The sequence below is a fragment of the Grampus griseus genome (genome assembly GCF_964374135.1).
Source record: "Grampus griseus genome assembly, chromosome: 20".
NCBI lineage: Eukaryota > Metazoa > Chordata > Mammalia > Artiodactyla > Delphinidae > Grampus > Grampus griseus.
In genome coordinates, this window is record NC_139014.1 from 5,610,129 (window position 1) to 5,634,208 (window position 24,080).

The 24,080-nt window shown below is 54.7% G+C and overlaps 1 protein-coding gene across 1 annotated transcript in view; it reads right to left on the reverse strand.

Moving 5' to 3' along the window:
* SDK2 (sidekick cell adhesion molecule 2) overlaps positions 1 to 24,080 on the reverse strand; it is a gene marked incomplete at both ends in the record, with an annotated part of 262,118 nt that overhangs the window by 108,091 nt on the left and 129,947 nt on the right. The gene's annotated exons all lie outside the window — the stretch shown is intronic.

Here is a 24,080-nt window from a genome sequence, read left to right on the forward strand (position 1 = left end):
AATCGACCAAAAAGCAAACTGGGAAACAAGCAACCAATAAAACTCAAAAAAGATACAGGCATGGAGAGAAAAAGGAACAGAAATGGTCAGTATTTTATCTAAAAAGACATTTTTGAGATCACAAAAAAAGACATGTAACCTCAGCATCAAAGCAATTTTAACACATTTTTAACTGAAATTTTATGCCGCGTCCACGACACTAGCTTCCCTTTTCTCATTTGATGTGGACACGTGCAAAATGTCGTGGGTCTGAATTGGAGTCTTTCGCCTAATCTCCCTGCTAATGCTATGGAGGCAATACTTTTATTAGCTCCCCCTGCCCATTTTAGAGGTGAGGAAATTGAGGTTCAGAAATATCCCATCATTGGCCTGTGGTCTCACAGGCAGTAAGAGGCAGGGCCAGGGTCCCAAAGAACCTTTCGGACTCCAAGGCCAGCTGCTAACCTGTTCAACACGGACATCCTACCCCAAAGGGCCCCACCTTCCATCCTGGGACTGCACGAGCCCCAGACTCACGGGTGGCTGTGTGCCAAGCCTGCTCTGGCTCTGCATTAATATCCAGAACCTTCTGGCTGTCCAATCTCTTATCTCTGCCACCGGCTGCAGCTCTTATCTGTCCTTCGTTACTATGCACGGCGTGATGATGGGGAGATAGCGGGTACCCAGGCTCTGGCAAATTTCCTATTCTCCCTCTATTCTGTCCTCAAGTCCATCACAGGCTCTCTTGCCTCTGCCCCATCACTCCCTGGGGGAGGGGGGGGGGACAGCTTTGGGTAAACTGTTTGGGTCTTAAAAGTGATGAGGTGACCCAAGAGGAAGATGGAAGGAGAGATTGGCTGGAAAAGCTCTCTATCTTTGAAAATGGAATCAGATGTTATTAAAAAGCATCAGGGAGAGGAAAATGAACAGCTATGGCCAAACACAAAAGATGCTCGGCCTCTGTCACAGTGAAAGAAAGTCCAATGAAAAAACAAGACAATATGCACATATCAGATTGCCAAAAATTTTCTTGTATGATTACACCCATGGCAAGAGTGAGGGGGTAGGGAGGCTGACCTCAGATCGGCCGATGAAAGTGCAAATTGGTCCAGCCTTTGGGGCAGAATCGATCAAAGTAAGAATATTCCAGTCTTTTGACCCAGAGGCTGTACTCCAGGGAGCTGGTCTTTCAGATGTACTTGCAAAAATGTGACAAAAGGGCTTCCCTGGTGGCGCAGTGGTTGAGAGTCCGCCTGCCGATGCAGGGGACACGGGTTCGTGCCCCAGTCCGGGAAGATCCCACACGCCGCGGAGCGGCTGGGCCCGTGAGCCATGGCCACTGAGCCTGCGTGTCCGGAGCCTGTGCTCCACAACGGGAGGGGCCACAACAGTGAGAGGCCCGCGTACCGCAAAAAAAAAAAAAAGTGACAAAAAACAAGTATGAGGATGTTCACTGTGGCTTTGCTTGTAATGACAGAGACAAACGAACAAAAACCAGAAGCAGGCATCAAAACTGTTCTGTCTCATCCATCAGAAATGGAACTGAATAGACTCATGATGCTGTAGTCACAGAACGAACGAAGAACACCTGTATGGGATGAGACAGTCTCCAAGATGCACAAAGCATGGGAAGGAAGTCGAAGCTGGAGACGGCGATGTTTATGGAAATTAAAAACACGAGAAATAAGCTAAATAGTGTCACAGCTGAGTGTTAGGGACACGAGAGATACTGTATTCTTATCACTTGATAAGTTGTTGTTTATTGATACGGGCTACCAAGCCCTTAGTCTAATGTTTAGGATCATGCAAATCGACCCAATCAAAAGAATTTTGAGTTTGTGAGCCAAAAAAAAAAAAAAAATAGTCAAAGAACAGTGTGTTATGATACCATGCAGGTAAACTGGAATAGTACATATTTGTATATATCTGCACACGCATAACCATATATACCCTCTAGCATGGACATAAAATGTTTTCGGGATGGATACTCCAAAACACGTGATCTGCCTTTTGGGAGAGGTATTAGGAACGCAGAAGGAGGGAAACGTCTACTTTTCGATTTTATGTCTTTCTACGCCATCAGAATGTTCTTTATCGTATGCATATGTTGTTTTTATTTTAAAAATAAAATTAAAAAATGCACTCTGAGCATATAACGTCAGGATATGTTACAAAAAAGACACCAGGGACTCGCTAGATCTGGGTTTGTTTGCTGATGTCAGCGATGTGTGGTGAAATTTCAACTTTAATAAAAGTTGATTTCTGCAGAAAGCTCTAGATCATTTGCTTCAGCCAGGAAGCCCCAGGCCCCATCTGGGGCCCCGAGGAAGGCCAGCCGGGTGCAGGTCTGCCCCACCCTGAGGTCAGTAGAGGAGGCCTGGCTCTGGGCCTCCCCTCGGCCCCCACTGTGGGGAGGTGGGCATCCTTGGCCGGGCAGAGAGCAGGGTGCAGCCCCCCTCCCCGGACTGTCTCTGGCGTTCCCCTCCCTGCCTGGGAGCACTATTTTTGGCTTGTAGGCAACTGTTATCTGAAGTAGCCGTTCTGCCCACCGCCTTTCCTACCAGGGAAACCCGCTTCGCTCCACCCAGATCGCCTGGCAGGCGGGTGGAAGAGGCAGCTGGCCAGCATCTCAGTTTGCAAATCCAGCGCAGCCAGCGCTGTGAGCATGCAAGCATCTGAGATAATGACAGTGACAGCTCAGTATCCCCCCCAGTGCTCCCTCCTGGGCCCTCAGGACGCACTTAGCCTACAGCTCTATCTGTCCCACCCACCTGTGGCTGCTGGCCTGGCAGGAAACTGGATGAGCCCAGCCCTGTCCAGGTCCCTTCCAGAGGCAGGGGGATGGCTGAAATGCCCTGTGCAGGAGGGTGCACTTGTGATCGCCCAAGACAGAGCCTGGCACTGGAGAGTGTGCTGAGGCTTCTGATGTAGGGAAAATTAAGCTTGATTTTCGCTTCTGCACTTTCTTAGGAGTGTGGCCTGGTCAAGTTATAGAACCTTGCAAGCCTCAGTCTTCTCATCTGTAAAATGGGGACAATAATGGCCACCTTTTTAAAAAATTGAAGTATAGTGGATATACCATATTATATAAATGACAGGTGTACAATATAGTGATTCACAATTTTTAAAGGTTATACTCCATTTACAGTTATTATAAAATATTGGCTATATCCCCCATGTTGTACAATATATCCTTGTAGCTTATTTCTCACCTAATAGTTTGTACCTCTCGCTTCTCTACCCCTATACTGACCCTCCCCCCTTCCCTCTCCCACGGGCAACTGTTTTGTATAGCTGTGAGTCTGTTTCTTTTTTGTTATATTCACTAGTTTTGTTATATTCACTATTTTTTAGATTCCACATATAAGTGATGTCATACAGTATTTGTCTTTCTCTGACTTTACTTAGTATAATGCACTCCAAGTCCATCCATGTTGCTGCAAATGGCAAAATTTCACTCTTTTTTATGGCTGAGTAGTATTCCATTGTGTATATATGTGTATATATATGTGTGTGTATATATATATATATACCACATCTTCTTTATCCATTCATCTATTGACGGACACTTAGGTTGTTTCTATAATGGATGTCTGGGCTGTAAGTCCTGGACTTAAGTCCTGGCACATGGCAGGTGCTGCACAAATGCTTGTCACACGAGGGAGCAAATATATGAGTCACTGGCGGGGAGTGGAAGGTAGTGGGGTGAGGTCGGGAGGATCAGAGAGGAAGATGAAGGGGGCGAGCAGGACCCTGTTCCCACCCACGTGAGGATGCGGTAAGGGCTCCATTCCAAGCATCAGGGGACCACAGGTTCCCTGGCAAATTCTCCGGCTTCCCCGTGGACACGTCCCAGCCACCCACGAAGGATCTGCCACACCCGTCGGTTTCCTCATCCTTCTTCCTGGGCTGCCCCCTTGGCCTCTTGGTCCCAGGGAAACTCTCTTCACCAGCCTGACCTCCTAACCTCTCCGTCACCTGTTTGTACCCTCGTCCTGGCTGACCTGCCATCTCGTTCTCCATCCAATGAAGAACAGGCGCAGGGGCGTGGCTCCAGGAGATGGGAACACCTGGATTCACCTGCCTCTAGATCCCCCGCAAAGGACCGCTGATTTACTGATTTATTATAGGAAAGATATTCCTGGAACTCAAAATTCAAAGAATAAAAGAAGAAGTACACAGTACAAATCTCTTCCATCCCTGTCCCACAGCTGCCTGGTCATTCCAAGCTCCCAACACACACACACACACGCACGCACGCACGCGCGTGCGCGCGGAGGAAACCACTGTTAGTTTCTTGAGTATCTTTTCAGAATTCTTAGGCGAACGCAAGCAAGTGTAAATTCATAAGGTGAAGAATCTCCTGGACGGAAGAAGCTTGGCTTTCCCCCAGTCAGAGGGAGCAGGTGGTGGAGAGAGAGCCTTAGGGGCCAGGGTAGAAAGAAAGGGAGACACACGAGAACCCACACTGTCTGCTTTGCTCATCACAGGGGCCCTGATTTAACCTGCAGGACCCCGGTGGCACAGTCCCCTCCTCCGAGATGAAGGGCTGGGCTCAGGGTGGGGGGCGCATGACAACAATGCCGGGAGGAGCCGGGACAGATAACTGGATTTTTAGAGACACAAGACGCACAGGGGAGAAAACAACTGCCTAATAAACGTGGCGTCTTCAGTGTACGAGGAAACGCACAGCGCCCTTTTTGGTTCGAGTCCTTGAGTGTCACAGTTGATATTTAAAATGATTCTTACTCACGTTAAATAAGATATTTCAATTCCACAAAGCTGTCAGGAGCTGATGCGGACACCAGAACTAACAGGCACACTCTCCTCGTGTCGTCCTCGTTAATGAGTCAGACGCCAGAGATGCACGTACGATGCTCATGGTGAGGGGGGAGCTGAGAGGGAAGGGTGCATGTGCGCATGGGCACACGTGTGTACTCCCACCCCTGTGCACACACATGCACATATTCATGCACACACAGCCCACACACATCCATGCACATAAGTATGTGTACGCATACATGTGCAACCCATACCCACAAACTTACACACACACACGTGTGTACTCGTCACACCAATGTACTCATGTATACGCATGCACACGTACACACTCACCCGCGTGCACGCACACTCACGCAAGGCACACACGTGGGTATGCACATGCACACATGTACACTCCTACAAGCCACGTATGCGTACTCCTGCATACACGTGTGCACACACCAACCCACATGAACACACACTCATTCACTCCTGCAAACACAGTCACACCTGTGCACAAGGGCAACAGGCCCAGGTGAACACAAGTCCCTGGCCATGCCCATCCGAGGTCACCCAGGTGCACCCAGCCCAGTTCCAGGCCCCTCCCCACTCTTGCCCTCACACGGAGGCCACGGGCCGCAGACACTCATTTAGATGCACCCAGGAGAGCGACAGCCACTGCCAGGCAGGCACCCTCCCACCCAAGCCTCACCTTCTAGGGTCTCGGTGGCCCTCAGGACACAGATTTCTGAAACAGTGGCCCCCTGGCTTGTCCTAGGGCTTTTCTCTCCAAAGGCCCTGCATGGGGGAGGGGCGGCACTGAGGGCTGGGGGGAACAGAGCTCCTGCAGCCAGGCCCCCTCCCTGGGCTCTATGGCTGAGGCATGAACCCTCTGCCACCCACCCACCGGGCCTCCGCTCCTCAGTGACCTGTGCTCGGGGAGGGGGGGCAGCGGGGACCGCCCACAAGCACTGCCGTAGGAGTCCCCGCGGACGGCTGGGCAGCTGAGTGCAGGGGGCCCCGGCCTCCTCCCCTCTTCCCACGGGCTTCCAGGCAATGGCGAGGCACCAACTCCAGGACGTGTTTGTGCCCGTGCGTGTGTCTTCAGATGTGCCTCTGCCTACATCAGGGGTACAGCTGCCCCACGAACAGGCCACCGAGGTACTGGCAGGCTGGACGTGCACCCTATCCTGTGGATTTGCTCTTGCAGAGATTCTTCAGGAAGGAAGACAAAACTCTGTCCAGGGTGATTTAAAGGGGAAAGTACATGTACCAGGTAATAATAATAATAACATACCATTACATAATTAACATAATTATTAGTAGTGTAAGAAATGTCCCTGTTCTGAGGGCTTTAACATGCATCCACTCAGTTAATCTCACAATACTGTAGGAGACTCATGCTAACAGAAACCTCAGTTTATAGATGAGAACACTGGGACTCAGAGTGATCAAGTAACTTGCCTCAGGTCACACAGCTAATAAGTACCTAGTAGCCTGGACAGTCCACACAAAGAGAAGACACATACCTGATAGCTTGGGATCTCTCCTTGAAGAAGGGTCGTTTTGACCAGCTACACTCTCCCCCTCACACACACACAGGCCGTGGATGACAGAGGGAAGAGGGGTGTTTCTGAGAATTTAGTCTAGGGCCTGTTCAAGAGGACGCCATTGTTAAGAGTAACAACCTGGTGACAGCGGAGACCCAGGGGAGGGGCTTGGCTGCTCAGGGTAACTCTTTAGCGGGACTTTTGGCTTTGGAAGGTGGTCAGGTCTGAGAGGGCCCAGGACCGGAGCTAAACTGTTGTGTGTGATGGTCCCCGGAGTGCCGAGTCTTCCCTTGTCAGCAGCACTGAGGATCCTGAACTCATGGGGGTGGCGGAGGGGAGAGAGAAAGAAAGGGATGGAGGGAGGGAGAGAGAGACAGAGACAGAGACAGAGACAGAGAGACACACAGAGACAGGAAGGGGAGACAGAGAAACAGACAGAGAGGGAGAGAGACAGAGAGGAGAGAGAGGGGAAGGGCCCACCGCCCTGCACAGGGAGTAGATGGGGCCTGAGGACCGCAGGTCCCCCTGGGGGGCTGGCAGGGCAATTCAGGAACCCAGATGTCTGTTCTCTTTTAAGCCGTTTCCATCCTGGGTTGTAAGTCCCCTCCCACACCTTCAGTCAGAGTCCTTTCCACACACAACCGGCTTCTGCTAACGGGGCTTTGGGGATGGAAGGGAGCCGCCATGCTCCCGCTGGAGGAGGGGGTCCTGGGGGGCGCCCAGGAGCAGAGCGGGAGCTGGCGAGGTGGCAGGTGAGGCCCAGGACAGGTAAGACCGTCCTCAGAGTCCTGGGAAGGCAGGGGGCGTCCTGGGCTCTTCCCCACACAGCGTGCAGACATTTGTGTAGTAAAGAGGGAGGAGGCCCTTGGAAGCCGGCGGCGGGGTGCGGCGCTTGGGCACGCTGGGTGCCCCCCGCCCCTGGGAGGCTGCAGGGTGGGTGGAGGGCTGTACCGCAGTGGACGGAAGGGGGAGGAGCCCCTGCCTCTGATGACAGAACATGGGGGATAAAGTGATGCTGGGTCCAAGATGCGGGTCCACGCACCCCTCCTTTCTGCCTCAACTCACCCCCTCACCGGTGGACAGGGGTGGCGGGAACTTTTCGAGCGCTGGGTCCCCCCGGCCACAGTGCAGGGGACGAGCAGAGGCATAGGGGGCACAGGCCCTGCTCACACGCGCAGGGGTCTGCAGCAGCTGCAGCATCCAGGGGACAGCCGGGCATCGGGCTCGTAGAGACCCCACCCCCAGGGAGTACCAGGCTCCCCTTGGGCCCCAACTCTCCCAAACTCCCAGCAGTTTCTAATGAAGACAAGCCACTGTCACCTCTCCACGTGCCTCTCCTCAGCCCGCAGGGAACATCTCTGGTTTCAGCTCGCGTGTTGGGTCCAGGAAGCCTTCCTGAATCTCCTCTGGGCTACCCCAGGGTTGCCCCTGCCAGACCTGGTGCACGTGTCACGATTTAATGTTCTATGTACTTGTATGTGTGTCCCTGAGGCCAGGTCTCGTGTATTGGCATCACGCTCCTTGAGTATCATTCCTAGAATAATATGTGCTTCAGTGAACACCCTCTGGATGAGTGAATGAAACAGCCGGTACTGAAGGCCAGATCCTGCCCCCCAAAGGTGTCCACATCCTACTTCCCAAAGCCTGGGAATATTTTACCTTGCAGGGTATGATGGTTGAATTGGGTACCCCCAGAAGACGTGCTGAAGTCTAACCCCTAATACCTGCGAATGTTACCTTATTTAGAAATAGGGTCTTAGCAGATGTGATCAAGTTCAGATGAGGTCAGGAGGGTGGGCCTTGATCCAATATGAATGGTGTCCTTATAAGAAGAGACACAGACACACAGGGAGAAGGCCATGCGGTGACAGAGGCAGAGATTGGAGGGATGCAACCACAAGCCAAGGACGCCAGGATTACCGCAACACCAGAAGCTGGAAGAGAGGCGTGGACTGCCTCTCCTCAGAGCCTTCAGAGGCAGCGATCGTGGCCGCATGAGCTTCCAGAAGGAACGCAGCCCTGCTGACACCTTACTCTTAGGACCTCTGAGCTTGAGAACTGTAAGAGAACTCATCTACGTTAAGTCACAAAGTTTGCAGTTATTTTTTACCGTGACAGGTCTCCTCCAGGTGGGGGATGGAGCGGGACCCAGGAAAAGTCTCTGTGACAGTGCGGGAGGGCTGAGTGGGTGGGGGATGAGGACGGATGTGGTCCATTCTCTGCGGACCACTGGAGGGCTGGGGCTGAGCTGAGCTGGACGCAGCACTGCCTGAGGGCGGCTGCTCCGGTGAGACACAGCCTGCGGGCTTGGACGGCCACCTTCTGATGGGCGGTTCGTTTCAGGAGAAGGGCCTCCCCTCCCTGCTGCCCCTGTGCTCCCCGCTCAGCTGGGAAAGCCACGAGGCTCTGACTGATCCCGGGGCCCCATAGTCAATGAGAGGGACGACCACTGACACCCAGACGGCCCTGGCTCAGATTGGGGGTGGGGGAGGGTGTCTGCCCGCCCTGTGACCTCTGGCCGGCTAACTGCCTTCAGTGAACAAGGAAAAGGACGTCACTAAGGATTTCCATCAGCCGGGAGATCCCAACACACCTTGGGTGAGACGACAGGGAGGGGGAGGCCTGGGAGGAAGCTGAGGGGCCTGAAAGGGTCCCTCTGCACGGGCGGGGGGTGGGCGGACTGCCGCTGCTGGGGAGTAAGCAGGGTTCCTCCCTCTGATAACAACGGTCACAGCAGCATCGGGTTCTGAGCATACACTTGACAGCCGTTGTCTGGTTCGTTCCCACATCTACTGAGGCAGAGGGCTGGGGGAGGGACTCCTATCCCATAGTAGCCGGGGACCAGGGCTCAGAAAGGTTGAGCAAGTTGCCTGAGGTCACCCAGCTTGAGGGCAGCAACTCGAGATTCAATTGCAGGCCCATCCGACCCCAAACATGTCCCCGCCCCCCACCCACCCGCTGGCCTGTCCGGGGGCTCAGCAGAGCTCTCTCCTCACACCCCAGAAACAGATGCCTCACGGGCGCTGCCCAGACCTTGACCTGACCCAGGAGCGCCCTTCAGAGAGATTCGCCTGCTGCCTGAGAGGCCAGGGTAGTGAGGTCTGGGGATCATTTTGCAAAGTGGCAAGTGACACGGGACATCACATTTTATCACAGGGAGCAGAGAGGGATGAAGAGACAGAGAAGGCAACACTTGTCCAGGGCGCAATGAGTTAAAACTTACAGAGGTACCCATTTGGATTTTTTTTAAAAAATGACTGGGAAGGAAGAAAGCCTGAGTTTGCTGTTAGTTTACAAAAATCATAAAGAAAATAAGACGGACAGAAGGGTGAGGGTGGACGTGTCACCTCCCGTTTTGCTCTCAATGATGCTCTAGAAACTTCCCCACTGCTCCCTGCTTTCTCCACCTCTGGGGGGCAGGACGGGGGGAAGCCCTTCCATCTGCTCTCCAGGCTTCAGGGCCCACAGGGCCGCTGTGTCCAGGCTCCTGGCACTTGGCTGAAATTCCACGTGATCCCTTTTCAAGCCATCAGAAAGAGAGCAAATTAAAACAAGGCAATAAAGAGCCTGCATGGAAGGCCGGCCTCATGGAAGCAAGTTGCCTGTGCTTTGTGGCCTAATGGCTTTGCTTACTGCCCGCTCTCCCCAGCCTGCCGTGTGTCTGGGTGTCCACGGGACATGCTGCTTTTAATGACCTCTTAGCCCCAGGGGGAGTGGGCGAGAGAGCAGCCTCTTAATCACACCTGCCCAGGTGCTGAGGCCAAGGAGGCTTTAACCTCCACTGTAGCTGGGGTCCCTGCTGTGAGAGGCCCAGCTTGTTTGGGGGGCACTGGGGCATCTGGGGGTGCCTCTGTCCTCATCCCCCACCTACTGACCCCTCCCACACCGTCTAAGTGACTTTTCCTGGCCCTGGCTCCGTCCCCAACCTGGAGGAGACCTGGCTGTATGAGTTTCCTACAGCTGCTGTAACAAATAATGACAAACTCTGTGACTTAAAACAATACAAAGGATTCTCTTACAGTCCCGGAGCTCAGGAGTCCTGACATCGAGGCGGGGGTGCGTTCGTTTTGGAGCCTTTAGGGGAGGGACCTTTTCCTTGCCCTTCCCAGCTCCAGGAGGCAACCTGCCTTCCTTGTGGCTCCTGGGCCCGCTTCACTCCAGCCTCTGCTGTTCTCCTCACATCTCCCTCCCTCACTCTGACTCTGCTGCCTCCCTCTCAGAAGGACCCTTAGGATCCCATTGGGCCCACAGGGTAACTCAGGCCATTTCCCCGTCACAAGGTCCTTCCCGTAATCCCAGCTTTAAAGCCTGTGTTACCATCTGCATGAGTTTTCCAGAGCCAAGTGCCACACACTGGGCATCTTAAAACCTCAGACATTTCTTCTCTCACAGTTCTGGGGGCCAGAAGCCTGAAATCCAGGTGGCGGCAGGGCCACGCTCCCTCTGAACGCTCTAGAGAAGGAGCCTTCCACGCCTCTTCCAGCTTCTGGAGGCTCCAGGAGCTCCTCGGCGTGTGGCCGTGTCACTCCCATCTCTGCCTCTGTCTTTACGTGGGCTCCTCCGCTGTGTCTCCGTCTCCACATACCATCTCCTCTCTGTGTCTCTCCTCTTATAAGGACACCACTGCAGTATGAAGTCATCTTAACTAATTACACCTGCAATAAGCCCATTTCCAAATATGGTCATATTCTGAGGTCCTGGGGGTTTGGACTTCAACATCTGTTTTGGGGGACAGGAGGAGGGCTGGTGGAGGCTGTGGGGAGTGGAAGGCAGAAAGGCTTTTGGGAGGTGGTCCTGTCCAAGGCAAGACATATAGGGGGAAGGCAAGCCTGGGTGAGGGGTGCCAGGCACGACGAGTAGATATCAGAGAGAGAGAGAGAGAGATTCCTGGGACCGTGAGGATTTGGGGCTTTTCTCCGAAGGACAGTAGGAATTTGCTGAGGGTGTTAAGCAAGGGTGTAAAACAAAGGTTGGCCAACTACAGCCCACGGGCCAAATCCACATCCCATCGCCTGCTGTACGGCAGGCATACTAAGAATAGTTTTTATATTTTTAAATAGTTGAACGAAATCAAAAGGAGTGTCCTGTTGCATGACAGGTGACAATGATATGAGATTCAAATTTCAGAGTCCGTAAGTAAAGCTTTATTGAAACCCAGCCACGCGCATCGTGGACGAACTGACTGTGGCTGCTTCTGCAATACGACCATGGAGTTGAAAAGCTGCAAAGGACCTTACGAGACCACAAAGCCTCACACAGTCAGTATGTGGCCCTTTACAGAAGAGGGTTTGCCAACCCTTGGAGTAAAGGAAGCAGACTTACTCCTTACAAACTCTGCTCCGATTACAGGGTGGACGACGAACTGGACTTGGTCTAGGCTGTGGAGTGGGAGGACAGATGGGTCTTTGCCATAGACCAGGGTAGAGACAGCGGGGCTGACCAGGGAAGATGGAGCCAGGGAAGGTGGAGAGTGTCTGCCATGTTGGCCTCAGGAGGGAGCTGACTGGGGGGCCGTTTGCACAGGCACAGCTGGCTGAGAAATTGGGGGTAAGCAGGAGAAGAGTGCCAAGATTCGGGCCACGACAGAGCAGAACGGATAACAAGTAGAGAGCGGATGTGGACAGAAGGAGAGGCTTCATTCTGTTAAAGGTGGGAGAGACCTGAAAATGTCTACAAGTTGGTAGAAAGTTCGAGGGAGAAGTAGAGAGACGGGGTAAGTGACGGATCACACAGATCCTGCAGGAGTTGGGAGCGATGGATCATGGGCACAGAGGAAGGACCATTGGAAGAGAAGCCGGGAGCGGGCGTGGTTCACTGAGACAGGGCTCCGGAAGCAGGAGGGATTCCTCACAGTGGCTTCTCGTTCCTCCAGGGAAGGGGGTGAGGGAAGGGGTGCGGGCTGGGTGGTGTGTATGGAGTGAAGGTGGAGGATAAATACGCAGACATGGAAACTCCTGGAAGGCCCAGGTGAGGTGGTACGAACTCTAGTGTGTAATGGCGGCCCCCAAAGGCGCATGGTGTTCTCTGGCGGGGCTCGGTGGCCTTACTGAGGGAGCAAGACGGGTGGAAAGCCAGAGTGACCCAGGGCTGGGGTTCTTCCAGGAAGCCGTAACAGATGGACCACAACGCCAGGGAGCTCAAGATACTGGCAAGATTGAGCCGAGATGATGATGTGACGTGTGGGCTGATTATGGACGATGGGGGCTGAGGGCATGAGGGCATGAGGGCAAGAGGCTGGAGCTGGACCAGCGGCACGGGCAGAGCCTGCGGAACCAGGGCAGGGATGCAGGATCCCGAGTCCCACCCTGGCCCTGCTGAGGCCGGATCTGCATTTAAGACGTTCCCAGGGTGGAATCCTCCTACCCTGTTGCTGGGAATGTACATTGGTGCAGCCACTATGGAGAACAGTATGGAGGTGCCTCAAAAAACTGAAAATAGACTTGTCATATGATCCAGCAATTCTACTCCTGGGCATATATCCGGACAAAACTATAATTCGAAAAGATACACGCACCCAGACGTACACAGCCGCACCATTTACGATACCCAAGACGTGGAAGCAACCTAAATGTCCATGAATAGAGAAACGGATAAGGAAGATGTGGTATATATATATACACACATACACACACACATACCCACATATATACAGGAATATTAGCCATACAAAAGAAATAATGCCATTTGCAGCAACATGGATGGACCTAGAGATAACCATACTAAGTGAAGTAAGTCAGATAAAGACATACACCATACGATGTCACTTACATGTGGAATCTAAAGTATGATACAAATGAGTTCATTTGGGTTCAAATCAGTTCGGCACCTACGAAACAGAAACACTCACAGACGTAGCGAACAGACTTGTGGTTGCCAAGGGGGAGGTGGGGTGGGGAGGGATGAACTGGGATTTGGGGTGAGCATTTGCAAACTGTTACATACAGAATGGAAAAACAAGGTCCTACTGCAGAGCGCAGGGAGCTCTATTCAATATCCTGTGATAAAACATAATGAAAAAGAATATGAAAAAGAATATATATAACTGAATCGCTTTGCTGTACAGCAGAAATTAACACAACTATACTTCAATAAAATAAATTAAAAAAAAAAGATGTTCCCAGAGTGATTCCTAAGTGCATCGCAGATGGAGACGAGGTCAAGGAGGTGGGTCTAGGACAGGTTCAGCGGGCGATGGGAGGGAGGTTGGGGTGTGTGGCCATAAATCGCAAAGTCTGAATTTAACGTTTCAGACGTGACCATCCCACGTGAGGACAAGGGCCAGGGTGTGGGCTCCCCAGTCCTCAGTTTCCTCCTCTGTGAGATGACTCTGGTTATTGTCTGATAATGAGACTGATCAGAGTCCCAAAGAATGACAGTCCCGAAGAACCCCACTTTGGCCTCGGATTTTCGCTCCGATCCTCGCTGTGCCACTTGCCAATAAGCGAGGGATCTTAGACAAGAGGCCGAACCTCGTGAAGCCGGGGACACCACTCCTGTGTAACGGGCAAAATAAGGGCGGCTGCTTTCCAGAAAATACGAGTAAGGGCAGTTCTGCTCTAAGGCTTGTTTTGAAAACATGCATTTGTTCCGATGCCATTGATAGGTTAGGGAACAATCGGCGCATAACTTGAGTTTTGCATCTGCTGTGTGTGCTTCAGTCCGCAAGAAACACTGGGTAAACCCAGAAACCCGCACGCAGCTGAGCGGAGCTGCAGTTACCACAATCTGCACACCCGGGAGATCTCAGCTCCCGTGTGTGTGATGAGCTCACCCACCCACATCTGGTCTTACAACTCTCCTTTCCATTGCAGACAACCCTCCTTCCACCTGCATAATAATTCACCGGCTGCAACCCACCGTCGCCCGCTTTCACCGGCAAATTTCAGGCCCTTCGAAAAAGGCCAAGTACCGTACTTATTGTAGTCTTTACGCATTTCTAAACCACTGAGTGTTCGTGAACCCGAGCAATCATCCTCATTATTCTCCTCTCTTTTTTTACATACCCCTAATGAAGTTTTTTTTTAAAATAAATTTATTTATTTATTATTTATTTTTGGCTGAGTTGGGTCTTTGTTGCTGTGCGCGGGCTTCCTCTAGTTGCGGCGAGCGGGGGCTACTCTTCGTTGCGGTGCGCGGGCTTCTCAATGCGGCGGCTTCTCTTGTTGCAGAGCACTGACTTCAGTAGTTGTGGCAGGCGGGCTTCAGTAGTTGTGGCACGTGGGCTCAGTAGTTGTGGTGCACGGGCCTAGCTGCTCCGCGGCATGTGGGATCTTCCCGGACCAGGGCTCGAACCCGTGTCCCCTGCATTGGCAGGCGGGTTCTTAACCACTGCGCCACCAGGGAAGTCCCCCTAATGAAGTTTTCGAGGGTGGCTCCCTCACCCCATTCCCCCCATTAGCCCTGTGGTTTCTACTGCACGATTCTGCACAGTGCGGTGACTTTTGCAAACGTTTTATACCTCATTTTAGCAGAACTGACTGACAAGTGCTTAGCTCGGGGTCTGACATTCCACATGCACTCGAGAAATGTGTCTTGATGTGTTTGCCGTCGTTATTAATCATTTGACCCAGAATGGAGTGTCCACAATGATCCAGGCGCTGCGTTAGGCTCTGGGTGTCAACAGTGATAATAACAACCATAATAATAGCATGACCACCGTCTTCGTGGTATTGGGGTACCCTCAGCTCCTTACATTTAGATGAAATGTTACTGCTGCTGCCGTACCTGCTTAGAAAGGCCCTGTTCCCCAGTCCCAGGACCAGTCCCTCATTTCCTTCAGCCAGCCCCCACCCCTTGGACATCTCAGAATCTCAGGGGACAGAAGGGAACAAGGACTTGCTCCTCTTAGAGCAGAAATGACTCTGCCATGGTCCCTTTAATTACCACAAGGGATAAAAGCTAATTAATACTAAGGAGGGCGGGGCCGACGTGCATCCGGTGGGCACGGAGTGCAGGTGATGCTGTGAACCCGCCAAGCTCTGCCCGACCAGCCCGAGCTTCCTGCATGGCTGAGTCCTGCTCCCTGGTCTTCACCGGACTGCCACTTTCCCCAGGCCAGATGTTTGTGGGATTACTGAATGCTGATTAGGCTGGAGGATGCCCCACTGTACCCCCGGGTTTCCCCCCAGCTTGCCCAGGCAGGTCGAGGGGAGCTGGGAAGAGGCCCCCTGGCCGTGCTGCAATGCCTACTGTGGGCAGCTCGGACAGCTCGGGGTGTGTGGTGAGCTGCCCATTCCCTTCCCGCCCAGCCCTGGCTCAAGGTCAGAACTGATGTCCTTCCTCTCTACCTGGGGCAAGGCTTCAGGTGGTGCCGCATCTCTCCTTTCCGAGTCCTAAGGCTCAAGCATCCAGGCAGGGAAGGTGTCCACCCCCCGAGCCCTCCCCTAGCTCCCGGCTCTGGGTTGCCTCTCCCTTTGGGAGAGTCTTGGCCACACTTCCACTGAAGTCAGAAAACAGGCACCAACAACTACTAGTGTCCAGAGCTGTGCCAGGGGGCTTGGGAGGCAAATGCTCTAGGGTGTGGTGGGCACAGGTGGAGAAGGAGGGTTTTGGACTGACTGTGTATTTTACTTGCTGTGTGACCTCGGGCAAGTTGCCTAATCTCTCTGTGCCTCCATTTCCTCAACTACGAAATAGGAGTAATAGTAACAATTACAGTAAATAAACCAGGCAGTTCTAACCACTTTACATGTGATAATGCATTTATTCCTCTTTAACTACCCCACGAGGTCAGAATTCATTTTATCCAAATTTGGCAGCTGAAAAAGATGAAGAAAACAAGGCACAGAGAGGCTAAGGAACTTGCCCAAGATCACACAGCCAGCAGGTGGCAGAGCCCCAGGAGGTGGCCCCTAGATTTTGTGCTCTTTACCACGACACCATGGTCCCTACCTGAAGGCACACTGTGAGGATGACATAATACCTGTCACGTGCTTATTAGGACAGCGCCTGGCATGAGGCATGTGGTAAGCACACGCCCAGAGTTAGCTGCCACTGGGATCATTCACGTTCTTCTCATTCGCTCAGCGTGTCCCGGGGGAAAGGAGTACTGCTCTAAGCCCCCTCTAACAGCCGCCTAATACCAGGCCCAACGCTTCTGCCCAGCAAGTTAGCCTAAGCAGCAGTGTCTGAGCTGCGGCTGCGCACATCCAATGTCAGCAGGTGACGGAGGCCGCCCCGAGCTCAAGGGTCAGAGCCAGCCCCCCGCTTCTCTGTCCTTCCCGACATCTGCTCAGACCCTGGACAGGGGGCCCCACAGACAAGCCCACCAGCCCAGACCGTTCTGGCCTCGGTCCAGCGCGACTCACCTCTGACCTCTGCCCATCCTCTCTGGGCTTTCCAAAGTCACCGGCGAAGGTGACTTCAGAGATACTTGGTGGAAGAGCTAGACCAGAACCGCGTTAATGGGGCCCTGGGACCCGCCTGTGAGCCGCCATCTGGAAAAGGTGATCTGCGTGGGCTGCCGGGCACTGGCCAGACCTCGGTGGAGCTGGGAGCCTGAAGAGGGGGGCCCGCATGCTTTGCAGCCACTCCAGTGCGGATGTGGCGTCCACTCTCCCGTACATCTGGCCTGGCCTCGTGACTTGCCTTCACCCACAGAATGTGGTGGAACATTCCACAGCCCAGGCCTCAGGAGCCTTGCAGCGTCCACGACGGCCCTCTCAGACCACTGCCCCAGACCACCATGCCACAAAGGATGTTAAACCACAGGAAGAGAGACAGGCAGCCCAGCTGTCCCCACCACGTCCAGCTCCTATGACAGCCCGCCGAATGCAACTTCATGAGAGCACGCAGGAGGGACCAGCACAGAAGCGACACATCACGGCTGTCTAAGTGACTGAGGTTTGGGTGGTTTTCTAGACGGCAGGAGGTAACTGACCAGAAGCTGTGGCAGAGGCCAGGCTGGGTGTCTCCTGTGGGCATGGTCCCTGCTCTTTGTATGCTCCCTAGGGGTCGAAGGTAAAGGAGTAGCTGCCGTGGCTGGAGCTTCTGGACGTGCCGTACTGTGCGCCGACCTCCAGGGACTGTGCCCGATCTCCTTTGGGGAGACTGTCTTTCTTGGGTACTATTCCCTGTTCTGCAGGCAGGAAGCCCCTCCCTGCTCCCTGCTCACACTGAGTTGTAGAACTCTCTGGCATCTCCCAGCCCCCAGGGGCTGCGGGTTGGAGCTGTAACCCCTGCTCCCAACCCCCCACCCCTCCTCCAAGCCCACCCCCAGGAGGCTCTGCGCCCCAGGGGACTTGGGCAGCCGGCTGGGAGCAGACCTCTTCCTTGGCTAGGGTGGGAAGTTCAGAATTACAGAACCCCCGGCGCCCCATCAGTCAGAAAGCAGAAAGTGGGTCACAGCAGAGACTCCTCCTGGCGGGACAAAGACACAGGGGAGAGACCACCTGAATCCTCCCACATTGAGAAATCCCATGAACGGGCCTGATGGGTCTCTGAGGGGTATGGGTGGGGAGAGGGGAGTCAGCCCCCAGGAAGCAGGGGTCATTACCAACTCCCCAGGCATCTGTCTAGACCATTTGCCTGCCTGAGTGCAGAACAGAGTCCAGATCGAATTAGTTTTTGTGTCCTGGCTGAGAGCCAAGGTTGGGGGGTGCCCCTAGGAAGATCTGGGGAAGGGGGAGGAAAGAGAGAGGCTCTCAGGGCAACCTGGCGTCTCCAGACCAGCTGTGTGAGGAGGGAGAATGAACATCTCATTTCCATGCACTGAAATCTCCCTCATGACAAACATATGTGCCTCTGCTGGGGACCACCTCCCATCCCTCCCCAAGGACCTTGGTCATCTTCACACGTCCACTGCCCTACGCCCATCTTTGCGCATTGGTTACCAGGGATTCAGGCCAAATTTACATATGTCAATTTCGGGTGACAGAGGATCAGACCCTTCCTAATTCGCATGTTAAGTTTCCTTGTGGTAGAAATAAATAGTCTCCGCTCCTCAGAGAGCAGCTTTCCTCAGGGACCTTATCATGAAAGGCAGCGGCGATGCTGCACGTGCGTGATCTGTCTGCACTCTGCGGAGTCTGGGCGGACGTAGCCACCTGTCCCCAGGGCTGCCCGGATCAGAAAGTAGCAGGAGAGGAGGGGGAGAGAGGGTGTGGCTCACGTGTGCACACCTGTGTGTTCTAGACTGTTCCGTGTAGTGGGGCCACCAGCGGGTCTACGTCCCTTGCTCCAGCCCTGATTTGCAGCATGACCCTGGACGCGTCACTTTACCCCCTGGGCCTCAGTGTCTCCATCTATACAATGGGAGGCCTAGTAACATCCTCCTCCAACCACCCAGTGAGCATTAAACTCAGTCACGAGGGCTCACGTGGGCCATGGATGGGCCCCCAGAGCTGTGCCAGTTGCACAAGCGTCAGTGAGGAGACGGGGAGCAGCTCCTCCCGGCCTGCCCCAGCTTCAGGGGGAACCTACGGCTGCAGGGAAATGCCCTCCCTGCCCCACTCCCAAGGGTTCTCAGGGCTGTGAAGCCTCGGAGTGATGTTCTGAACCACGGGGGCATCAAGAGGACGCAGCGGATACCCAAGGGGAGAGAAAGGAGCCTGAGACCCAGGGCCTGGGAATGACCCCCACCCCTAGCTTGGTGTGTCCCCCGCACATCCTGAGACGCTCAACCTGACGAAGGAAAAATCACTGAACCTAACTGGGTCTTGGAGTCTTCGCGTTCGCCCGTACTCGTAGCCCGATGAAATCCAGGCAGCGCCGGATGGAGACTCAGGCGGCCTGGGCGTGAATTCTAACCTTGACGTTAACTCACGCCCCGACTCTGGGGCAAGTCATCTTCCTCTCAGGCCATGGTGGCCTGTAAGGTGGCGAGCTTGGCCCGGGGGCCGGGGAGCCGTCCTGTGGCTGTGACTGTCCCAAGGCCCCAGGCGAGGGTCCCCCGGCCCCCACTGCCCTCTGCTCGAGTCCAGCAAGGTACCACCTACCGTCCATCTCCAGCTTCCCCGGCAGTGGGGGGCCCACCCCCTGCCCAAGCCAGGACCCATTAGTGAGAGTGAGGAAACAGGTTGCCACGGAAACCGAGACAGCCAGTGTTTTAGAATCTCTTGCTTCTTTTTTTCCCTCTTTCCCCTCACATTTTGAACTTATTCATCTTAATTGGCATCATTATCGCAATGACACCCTGAGGTCAGGGGAGCCAGCCGTGCCCCTCGCTGCCCACCACCTGCCCTGGTCCTCCGGGGCCTCTCTGCCTCCTGCCCGCCTCTCTCCTGGCTTCTCCTGTCACTCCCCATCAGAGTGGCTGGTCCCCTTGGGTCCGGGAAGGACCTGTCCTAAAGCAAGGGGAGGCCTCCACCCCCGGGATTGGGATAGGCCAGGTTTCAGGGCCTCAGGGCCCTGTCACCTTGGGCACCTGTAGGGACCGGGCCAGGGCTGCTCCAGGTAACCGAGACCCCTTCCACCAATGGCCTTAGCCTTCACCAAGGCTTCAAAGAGCGGGACTGCCCAGAGGAGACCAGGGTACAGTACTGACACCTGGGGGAGCTGGTGCCTTCCATCCACGGGGTGAACGAGCGCTGGCCAGGCTCAGGGTCTCTGAGCCTCTGGCCTCGTCTGAGCAATGGAGCTGTCACACCCACCCCGTGCATCCCACACCGAGGACCAAATGCAAATGCAGCATTGACGAAAGCAACTCTGTGCCACAGGAAGTCCAGTCTACTGGGGGCAGGAGAGACCCCAAGAGGGACCAGAGGGTGGCCAGCCACCTCCAGCTTCTCCCTCCCATGCCAGGCCCCTGACTCTGGCTCCAGCTAGGAGAGTCTGGGGCGCACTGCTGCCTCACTCTACATCACTGGTTCTCAGTGGGGGTGACGTAGCCGCCCCCCCCCCCCCCCAGGGCACATTGGGCAGCGTCTGGAGACATTTTTGGTTGTCACATTTCGGGGAGGGGACTGCCGGCATCTAGGGGAACAAGGCCACGGACGCTGCTACACACCCTACAATGCACACCAAAGAACAACCCCGCCCCAAACGTTAAGAACGCCCAGTTCGAGAAACCCCACTCCCGTTACTATCTTCCTCACGGGCAGCACGAGGTGTCTTCGGAGGGTCCCTCAAACTCTGCTCCCACCCCGCTGCTGCGGGCCCCCTTGGGCGCCCAGGAAGGGCGAGCAGGGCAACTCGCCGCAGCCTCCCCTCACCCCCGGATCCTTGGGAGCCGGGAGAGGGGCTTCCGGGTCAGAGAGAGGACAGCATGCTCGGCCGGGGGCCTCTTCCTCCTCGCGGTCCACCTTCCCCACCCCTCCCGGAGGGTTACGACCTTTCTAACCTCGTTAACTTTTTTTTTTGCGGTACGCGGGCCTCTCACTGTCGTGGCCTCTCCCGTCGCGGAGCACAGGCTCCGGACGCGCAGGCTCAGCGGCCATGGCTCACGGGCCCAGCCGCTCCGCGGCATGTGGGATCTTCCCGGACCAGGGCACGAACCCGCGTCCCCCGCATCGGTAGGCGGACTCTCAACCACTGCGCCACCAGGGAAGCCCTAAACTCGTTAACTTGTAATTACTACCTTCCCTCCGCCTCAGTAAGCTGGCTCCATGCCACGGACATCTCTATTAAAATTCAATTTACGCTTCATCATAACTAATTCCTGCACTCCAGCTTTCTCACCAGCAGCCTTCAATTTTCAGACAAGATGTCCAAACTCATGGTCAAATTGGAGTCAGTTCGACCCCGAAGCGGTTGCATGTAGGCAGATGGGATCTGGCTTTGTTGAGGAAGAAGAGCCCAGGCTTCCCAGGAGGGTGGGGATGAGGCCGGGGCCAGAAAGAGTAAGGTGGGGAGAGAGGTAGACAGGATTCGTGATTTATTTGGTGGCTTTCAGGCCACCCTTTCCACTTACAGAGCCGTTGATGACCAGACTCTTCCGCATAATTGATCTCATGGACCTTCTCCACCCCTGGGAGGTAGCTACTCGTTTTATTGTTCCCATTTAACAGACTGGGCAACTGAGGCAGGGATGAAGTAGTTTGCCCAAAGGCATACAGTGAGTCAGGGTCGGGACTGAGATTGCTATTGAGGGGATGCTGATGCTGAACCTTGGAGTATCAGGTAGAAGAGGTGTGTAAGGACAGCACAGGTGGAGGAGAGAGGTGAGCAAAAGCACAGCGATGTTTAATAACAGAGACCATCAGGAAATCCATCCTTCAGCCCATTAGTGCAGGGGGTGGGTGAGAGAAGAGGCTGGAAAGAGAGGCAGGACCAGGTTACATGGGGTCTCGAGCGCCCCGACCCAAATCCTCCAAAGACCACCCACCACCTGCAGGATGCAGCTCAGAACGTTCTCCCTGGCGTTCATGGTTCTTCCTCCGCCATCACGTGCTGGCTGTGCCTCCCCCAGCTCCCAAGGCAGCACCGGGCATCAGCCGGTCGCCACCATCACACTCCTCCCGACGTCCGCTTCTTCACTCCTGTTTTGCCTTGAGGATCCCCGACGCTCAGTGCCTCCTTCACTGGCTCCTCAACTTGCCCATCCCCACTCTCCTTAGGTCACCGGACATCCGTGTCCCTAAATCTAGCGGAGAGTTGCTAGCATCCACAGCAGTTGACACAGTTGACCACCTGGTCCTTCTCGAAACACCCTCTTTCCTTCCATAACACCCCAGTCTCCGTTTCCTTCCTCCGTCTTGGCCTCTTGGCCTCATTGTGCTGGGCTGGCTGTCACCTCCTTTCTTTTGTCTACCTCTGGGACCCTAGCGCTCTCTCCCCTGTGCTGGGTCCGCTCCCTCCCCTCCCCCTCCCCATGGCTGTCATGGTCACGTGGACTCCTAACTCAAGACTGTCAGCCCGGGCTTTTCTTCGCATCCACTTGCCTGTTGGCCTTCTCGACCTGATGTCTGGTCAACCACCCACCACCACAAGCAGCAACGTCCCGCAAAGCCCCTGCTCTTCCGGTGCCTCCTTCCTCAACCGCCCCACCTTCCTCCCTTTACTGGCCACGCCCAGCTGATGGAGTCTCATCAATTCCATCTCCTACAGAAGTCTCACACCCATGCATTCCTCCCATCTCCACTGTCACCAAGATGGTGCAAGCCATCAGCCGCTCCCACTGTGACTGAGCAGCCCAGCTCCTAACCGTTCTCCTCCAGTCCACTTCCCACCCAGCTGCTGGGCTAAATCATTTTTAAATGGACATCCGATTGTGTCCCTTCCCTGTGAACAACCATTCAAGGGCTCCACACAGCTTTTCGCAGAAGATAAGAGCACCCCAAGACAGAGGACAAGCCCCACCTTGGTCGGCCCGTCCACTTCTCCAGCATCCTGCCCTCCCTGGCCTTCGCTGGGTGCCCCCCCGCCTCAACATGTGTACGCACCGCTCCCTGGGCAACCCGCCCGCCCGCCACCAGCCCTGGCTAACTCTGCGCATCCAGGTCTCAGCTGCCTCACTAACGTCTTCTCTGGCCTGTGCTTTCCCTCAACAGCACTTATCAAAACTGGAGTCCCGCGAATTCCCTGGTGGTCCAGTGGTTAGGGCGCCGCGCTTCCACTGCAGGGGGCAGGGGTTCGATTCCTGGTCTGGGAACTAGGACCCCGCGTGCTGGGCAGCGCGGCCAAGAAAAAACCCCCCCAAAACAAAAAACAACAAAAAAACTGGAGTTCATTAATACCTGTAGAATTATTTAAATCTGCTTCCCCTCTGGACTGTATGATCTGTGAGGGCAGGGGTCTTCCTGTCTTATTGAGCACAAGGTCAGCAGCACCCAGCACCTGCTGCACCAGGAGAGCTGCCCCCCATTCACTGCCTGGCCACACCCAAGGGCTCTTCCCTTCTCCATTCAAGCTCGACGACTTCCAGAGGCTGCCCGAAACCTCTCTAGGATACTCTCTTGGCCTCCAGCACCTGCTGTGGCTCCTCGGCCCAGGCGCTTACAGGTCATGAGTGCACACCTTGCCCCTTGGCTGGAACCAACATTTCTAAAGGGCCGCAGGAAGGGGGGCTTTGGGGGGAGGGTCTGGCACCGCCTTTGGTCTTGTCCTCCTTGCCTAGCTCTATGCCAGGCAGGCAGAAGGTCCTAAGTCTCCGCCTGGTGAACGAATCAGCATCTTCTGATGTTTCTTTCTTTTTTTTTTTTTTTGCAGTACGTGGGCCTCTCCTTGTTGTGGCCTCTCCCGTTGCGGAGCACAGGCTCCGGACGCGCAGGCTCAGCGGCCATGGCTCACGGGCACAGCCGCTCCGCGGCATGTGGGATCTTCCAGGACCAGGACACGAACCCGCGTCCCCTGCATCGGCAGGCGGACTCTCAACCACTGCGCCACCAGGGAAGCCCAATCCTGATGTTTCTTCATCAGGCTTGGAGGGAGAAGACCTGGCCCATCTTAGTCCTATGACTTTGGGCCCTGGGTGGGGAGCTGAACCAGGAAGATGCCTCCCTCATGTCTCTTCCCTTAGGAGTTGCTGATGTCCAGGGATTGAGAACAAGAACTTAGGTGAAAGTGGCCCTCGCAGGCCAAGCATGGGGTGGAGAGGCAATGGGAGAGGCCACAACAGTGAGAGGCCCGTGTACCGCAAAAAGAAAAAAAAAAAAAAAAAAAAAAAAGAGTTAACCTATGTGAAGCACTTAAAGCAGGGCTGGGCCATGCTACGTTCCATATGTTAGCCGTGAAGAGTTCCTCTGCCGTGGTTGAGAAGGCTAGCTGGGGCCATGCCCAGAAAGCTGGGCCCTGGCAGTGCCACTGCCCTGGCAGAGGACAAGCACGGCAAGACAGCTCGGAGCAGGGGGTGGGACACAGGCTTGGGGTCTGAATGATCCTGGGTGAAACCTGGCTCTCCAGATCTGGCTGTGT